Here is an 8110-nt window from a genome sequence, read left to right as displayed (position 1 = left end):
CCTGACTTCAAAAGGCCACATCTCACTCATCCGAACTCGAAACTTAGCAAACTAGTTGGGGTTGGAAAGATAATCTAAAGCCCTTTTATTTGATATCTTATGGCCACCCAACTCATCGTATACTGAAAGTTACGGTCGATTTAAGTTGACCCAAAACTTAAAGAATCATAGGAATAACTTGAATGAATTCTCTTTAGTTCTTTTTGGAACTCAAGGTGCTACATCTAGTGACCTTAGCACTTGCCTTAATTCAATCAAAAATCAATTTGAGACATGAGATTTTCCTTTTCGACCAATGTCCAAGGCCACACAATCTAATCCAACAAGTAATCACAATAAGATTACGGAAATAGCAACACCCATATCATATAATTTGAAAAAGGGGTCAAATCAACTCAAAAACCCAATTCTGAAAATGAGGTTTGAATCCGAAAATCATTACTGAATACAGTATCCAAGTCACTTGGAAACTATTTGCGAAAACCATTTCAAAAACGGATAAGAATTTAACTCAAAATCATCATTTAATCAAGTTTTTGGGTTCTTGAAGAAATTCCAAATTATCATTCCAAAAATGCTAATTTGAACACTTAAATTCTTTAATAACAGGTAAATAAAGATTTAAGGTTAGAAATCATTACCTAATTGTTTCTTCTCAATAACCTTGTTCTAGTCGCCACACCAAAGCTTCCAAAACTAAAAAAATGATGAAATAAAGTTGAAACCCCAATTTTAAAAAATATTCCGCCTGGGTATAAAATTCTCATCGCTATGACCAAAGTTTCGTGATCGCATTGAGTTAAATGGGTCAACTTATTAAGTTTGACGATCGCGCTTACGCAAACCTCCACTAGATCGCGATGACCAGAACCCTAAAGCTTCACGATCGTGAAAGTCATCCACGCGATTGGGAAAAATCATTAACACTACACTAGAAACAACAAACCAACAATCAGAGAAGGCATAAAATATTTCTGAAATGACCCTCGAGATTGGTTTGAAATCCCTTTCACACAAACCAAATATGCAACAAGACTAAGCTTTATGTTTCAGACTCAATGGAACCATCAAAATATGAATCCTAGGTCTCCTTGACCGGAAACCCGTAAAAGTCAAGAAACAACCATAACGTAAGCTCGGGACCTCTAAATTTCAACCAAGACCTCTCCTAGACCTAAAATCATTCTTTGAATCCAATGGAACTGTCGAAAATCTGACCGAGCATCTGAATCCTTAATGTTGACCAAAGTCAACCCAAAGGCTAAAATCTCAATAATTTCCAACTTAGGACTTCAAATCCACGAAAATACTCTGAATTTGAAACTGACAACTTTCCTAGACTAATTTCCACATTCTAAAGTTTACGGAATCGATGAATTTTCATTCTAGGACTTGAAACTCCAAAAGACACCGAAAACCACGTTTTAACAAACTTTATCCTTCCAAACTTCCATAATTTTCATAATTAATAACTTTTCACTCAAAAGTCGAAATGAATTTTAAAATCAATCAAAAAGGACTAGAGGTCAATATTGGGAGGGGTAAAATGATAATTTTATAAAAAAATTAAAAGGGACCTTCCGAGTCATTACAAAGCTAGCTTAGACTCCCTCCATTTTTTTGTGTTAATATTTTTGAGTTTATCTAACTTTACCTTTACCATATGATAATGTATTAAGATTTGTATGCCAATCTCCAAGATGGAACTTTTTCATATCAATGATCATTGGAAACAATTTAATTAAAAAAACATTGAACACCTGAAGCATGGATAATTTAATTTGGAAATACAATATTGGCTGCGATAGGTCCTTCTTTTATATTATGTAAAATTAGGCTTTGGGCTTAAGTCACATCCCTAAAGCGAGCCCAAAAGAATAGGATTGTCCAAACCATCAATCACTGTGAGACTTTTTCATTCTTCAAAAAATATCATCGTTAGCGAACGAATTTAGTTTTATTATTAATTTCATTAGGAGTGGTATGAATTAATAACTTAAAATGTTGACGAGTCATAATCAGTGCATCTAGTTGACTTTTTTTGTAATTGTTGTTTAGTTTGATTGTATCCTATTACAGAATCTAATATTTACAACAACAATGGGAGTTTTAGTAAATTAAATAATTATCATATGGTACAATACATAAATCCAACTAAATAATAAAAAATTTATATAACCGTAACAAAGATACAATTTATTCAAACTTTATTATGACCACAATACAATACGATTACGATGCATTTTAAAGTGATGATAATTAATAATCATCCAAACAAGCTGGAAATGAAATAAAACAGGATTTAATACAACTCAAGTGTTGTATATGTTTTAAAAATAAACATGACAGAAATAAGACAAACCTACCACACTTTTGCTTAGTAAATTAAAAACAACTATTGTTTATTTCAAACATTCCCCATGAATTAACAGCTCATATATTATGAATAGCTTATTAAAGGTCTTGAATTTATTATATATGCCTTATTTTGCTCTTAATATTTGAATGATGAAGGTGCAATTTCATCATTATATTTATATTTTGACAGATTCAATCAGTATCGAGTTAATCATGTTTTTAAGTTTTGCCTTTGGCGTTGGTGTATCCATCTTCCTCTTTATATAATGTGTCTATCACACGTGCTAAATTTAGAACTCGTTCAAGGACAAACATTGGTACTTCAGTTGGACGGAATAATTCTTTGTTTATGTCCTTCCATGCATTGGTGACCTCTTTCTGAAATTTAATGTAAGTCTCTTGCTTTGAAGCTCCATACTCTTTCATGTAACATTCAATAATTGAAGCTACATGTCCTCTTTCTTGTTCATCCTACATGAAATAAATAGATTTCAATATATTCCATGTATATAATTAATACATTTTAAACATTATTTTTGTATTATATTGTAGGCTTCTTAGCTAACTTTTAAGAATTTGAAGTAGTTAAATCGAATACACACAATATATGTGTTCCTTCTGTATCATATGCAGATATATTTGAAGCAAATCCAAACTATTCAACATCATATGTTCTTCAAGCAACTAGGACTATTTGTTTTCTTTCTTTCTCTTTTAAATTTTGTTATAAAATATAGAAACTTTTGTAATATTTTGAACAATAGAATTGCTGTGACTTCTAGTATTTTTTTAAAATATAAATTTTATCTAAAAAGAAAAACTAAAAGATTGTATAATAATAAAATTCACACCGGAGAGTAGTTAGTTTGGCCCTCACACAAAGTGAAACATAAGAAGTACTATTGTTTTTGATAAGTCAAGTCACTATTATGCCTCATTTATTTGTATTTAATGAAAGTTTGAATCTTAATTAATGTTTCAGATCTCAATGATCATTACGCATATACTTATTGTTGTACTTACTTCATGTCCAACAATATCGTCCATTGCTCTGCTAATCAATGAGGAAGCTCGAACTATCAAAGGCTCATTCATCAACCATTACAAAAGTGTCTTTGGATATAAATTCCTCCATACCCGATCAAGGAGTTGTTGATGCCATCATATAGGCAGCGCTTACAAGTGAATTCTCCATGTGCTCCTCATATTTTGGAATATAATTAGCATCATTTAACCATTGGGCTTCCTTAAAATAGGCTCTCACCAACTTTTTCATCTAAAAACAATAACAAGTAATTTAAGCTAGACAATTACTACTAGCTAGTATCTTTTTTCCTTTTGGAATTAATGGTAACGTTTTCATAGCAAATAAGGAGGGTATTATAACATGGGAATCGAAATTAAATTCTCACTAATTAATAAGATAAGGTGAAAATGTAGATAGTCAACCAGTTGAATTATCAAAATTACTTAATTGATATAATCATGTGGGTTAGGTAAACAATAATATTACCTCATATTTGCATAGTATACACGGTCCAATTTACCGTCTTTGGACAACACTTGTTCCATTTCACTATAAATGTCTAGAAGAGCTTGATAAGCAGGTCTCATATATGGCGGTATTGAATCGGTTGCATTAGCATCCCATCTAATATATCATCAAAACCACAGGCTAATTAACTCTTACACCTCGTCCATATATATATAGATTTCATAATAACTATAGGAAAACATATTTAATTTCTCCTATTCATTAGTGAGGGATTGTCAAAAATATTATTTTACTCGTGAAATTTTGATGTTTTACCTCTGGATTGCATCATTGAAAGTCACAAGTTCGTCAAAGGTTGCATAAGCATCAAAAGTGTCGTCAATAATGGAGGTCATCTTGAGTACTTTTGTCATCATTTTTCTAGCACGGCTATATTTTGGCTCAAAATACACTCCTAATATCCAAAAGTAACACTCAACCAATCTGTCTCTTGCATATGGATATTTATTTGCAAAATCCAAATCTTTCCACCACCTACATACATCACAAGAACAATAATTTTGTTGCATGCATTACATTTTTTATTAATTCCAAATTACCATTACTCATCTAATTAAAAGAGATATATAGATCAAATAATGTTCAACCTTGTAAGCTCACTAAGTTCTCTTTGGTGGAACTTTTGCAGCATGTTAAAATCCAATTTAGCAAATTTCAAAAGCAAATAGTTGTGTGCATCATTAATTTCGTAAATGGATATGTATTTCCTTGCACCCATCCTTGCTAAAGTCATGCGAATAGGCTGACTTAAGGCTTCAGTTACTTCAACCTTAAGAGAGTTATTGCTCAAGTTGGAGACAATAGACTTGAGATGAGTAGTGGTAAAGGTAAGAGCTTCATCAAGAATCTCCTCATCGCGCACTCTCAGATGTGATGCTTCATACAAACTTAATAATCCTTTGACATCATTAGTAAGCGTTTCCTTGAATTTTCCATCTTGTTCGGTGAATTGCTTGAAGACATCTGGTTAAACATCATGTTCGTTGTTAGTTATAAGAATTAAAAGTTGCAGGACTCAATTAACGCCCACAAGTAGAAAACGAAGAGAAATAATGAAGGATGGAGTACAATTACCAGAAGACATGTAATGTCCTTGTTGCCTCACAAGTCGAAAACGAAGAGAAACAACGTGAAGGTTGTCATTGTTCTGTTGGGACGCATCAAAAATGTTTTGAATAGATGTTTCAATTTCATTATCGAAATGATATGCCACTCCCAATCGTTGCATTGTGTCTATCAACACAAGTTTTTGTTCACTACCCTTTGGAGCTTCCACCAGCATTTTCCTGATTGTTTCTTTGTACTCATCAACTTCAACTTTTTCTTGGTTAGTAATTTCCTGCATCCGAAAAATACTCATCATACATTAATTAATTAATTAATCAAATATTATGTTACATCTTAAACGTATCGTTGTAATATTTAAACTATAATTAACATAGAAAAAAATTTATTAAAGAAATATGTCTGACTGACAGGAGTATAAGAAAGGAAATGATATCCCCAAACAGTTGGGTGATAATTTGCCAAGGGGCGACACTTAATAGGAGAAGAAGCAGCCATTGCTTGTTCAAAGGTTTTCTTTTCTCTTGCTTTTATTTTCAAGCTTAATTTGTGGATTTAAGTTGTGCTAATAGGATGGCCTATTTATAATGTACCGTAGTCCATTGAATTAAATTTTTAGGATTCAATTAATTTGTTATTGGTTGCTTAAGTCTACATTATAAGTCAAGGCTTATTAATTAGAATTAGTTGTTAGAAAATAACATACACTGCGGAAGCATTCCAGAATCATACATCATGCATGAATATAGACAACAACCACACATATGTTTCACCTACAAAACATTATGAAAATTAACTCAAGTATTACCTCTTAAGGCGAGTGCAGATATCTTGAAACAAATCAAACTCCGTCTCTACGGTCTTCCACATAATTAATTACCGAAGCTTCCTATTGTGGAAATAATTTCAAATAATTAATTTGAATTATTCTTACCATAATAAATTACAAATCATTCCACTAGAAATTCGAAATTGCACTCCTCTATTTGTATTTCAAAATTCCCCATTAAACACTTATGTAATTCCCCATGTCAAGATTACAGGTACTAATCAATAAACTAAATTGCTGATGAATTTGATTCAGTGATTAGTTTCTTTTAGAGCAATACTTAACTTATTTCATGAACCAGATTCATAAATCTACCGATCGGGTTTAAAATTAAAACTCTACCACTATCAAACAAAAAAAAAGGAGATATTTTCTATTTCTAAAAGTAGAGCTGTTGAACCATCCGCATGAAAAATGCTAACTTCACCTCTAATCAGCTTGTAAGTTTCTTGAAACCCCTGCAAAGTAGTGTAGATATGATCAGTGGATCCTGAGGCTACATACCATGAATTGGTAGAAACAACCTCTAAATATATTTCAACGAAGAGTGAAAGTGAGTTCCCAGGATTGTTTTTCTTTTTGGCTAAGAAAACTGGACAATGCTCCTTCTAATGGTTTGACATCTTGCAATGAATATACTTGCCCTTAGGTTTCTTCATGCCCCCAGTTGGAGGTGCAATTACCTTAGTTTTGTGAGCCTTTTTATTCTTCTGTCCACCTTGCGGTTTAGAAGTAGAACCTTTCTCAACAAACAGTGTCATAAATGATGTCGATTTTTTAACAATTGTCTCTGCCACTTACAGCTCATTCAACAATTGTGCCGAACATAGATCCATCTTATTCACATTATAATTTAGGCAAAACTGTTGAAAATTGTCAAGTAGAGACCACAATATCATCTCAATTGGGGAGTCGTTGTCAATTTCATCCCTCAAGAACTCTAGGTCATTCAGAAGACCTATCATCTTCAGAACATGGTCTCTAACATGAGTGCCTTCAACCATGTTAGTGTTCATGAGAGATCTCATGGCCGTCTACTTATCTGATCGACCCTAGTCACTAAACAATTGTTTGAGAGTTTCGAAATTTCAAAACATGATGATGGATAATGTGGCAGCACATTTGACATTGAAGCCGAAATGGAACACCACGCCATCTCATCAGTTTTGCGTCATTTCTGATAAGCTACCTTATCCTTATCACTAGACTGTTCATCTTGTTTCAATAGACATTCCTCATAGAGTACAAACTTATACTCTTCATCATCAGTTAACACGAAGTCATGATTTCTCCTCCAATCAATATAGTTAGGACCCTCAAGTTTGTTATGATCCAAAATAGTACTAAGGGGATTAAAAGGAGACATGTTGAATCTGAGAATAAAAATAATAGTTACAATAGATCAAATCAAACAAGCAGTCATTTAAACATTCAATAGTTATATTCAAACTCATCACATACATATACATTCGTGCATCTTGAACAACCAATTTATGGGATTGGAGAACTATTCATACAATATACATATACAATGACCGATGCTTCACTCCATAAATGTATACAAACCTAATTCAAATGGAAAGTCTACTATTAATTAATGTCAAGTAAAAATCTGAACTCTAGTTACATTGATCCAGTCATATATTACTCAGTTTAGGAGAGTTAATACAAATTATCAAACTAGCGATCAAATACATAGTGACTTGTATTAAATTCATCTGATAGGGAGGAAGGTCTAAGCCAATACATAAACTTAATTCTTCATTACTATTTAATCTTGGTAATTGAAAGGAAGAACTCTAATCACCATGTAATATATTCTTTGTACCAACTTTTTTAAAAAAAAAAATTAAAAATTCAAAGACCTACGGTTTTCACAAAGTATCATCACACATATATATACCATTACATGAAAAAAATATTTGAACATAACATTGTATAAACAAATTTATGAAAACGAGCCCCTATTTTGATTTCTTGTTTGAGAGATTTTCTTTTTCAAATATAATTTTAAAAAATGAAAATACACATATTATTCCATATTTGTTTGAAAAGAAGGGGGACTAAAGTGTATTTACTAAAACTTAGAAGATGCTTTTGTATGTCCCAAATAGGTCACATGGGTGATTTCATAATTAATTTAATGGGTATACCACAAAGTTTTCAAGACTTGTGACCTAATATCCAATTAAGTTTTGAGAATGACTATTTTGCCAACTCTCCCGAGTAAATCCACTTGTTCAATTATTAATGGTTTAAATTTAATTTCCTTAAATATTAGTCTAACTATGATTAAAAACATG

The 8110-nt window shown here is 32.0% G+C and overlaps 1 pseudogene; it reads right to left on the bottom strand.

Annotated features, from left to right (window-relative positions):
* Window positions 1-2286: 2286 nt before the first annotated feature.
* Window positions 2287-5517, bottom strand: LOC102597947 (germacrene C synthase-like; annotated as a pseudogene).
* Between the last annotated feature and the right edge of the window lie 2593 nt (window positions 5518-8110).

The sequence above is a fragment of the Solanum tuberosum genome, unplaced genomic scaffold (assembly GCF_000226075.1).
Source record: "Solanum tuberosum cultivar DM 1-3 516 R44 unplaced genomic scaffold, SolTub_3.0 scf00677, whole genome shotgun sequence".
Lineage (NCBI taxonomy): Eukaryota > Viridiplantae > Streptophyta > Magnoliopsida > Solanales > Solanaceae > Solanum > Solanum tuberosum.
This window is presented reverse-complemented; position numbering and strand designations above follow the sequence as displayed.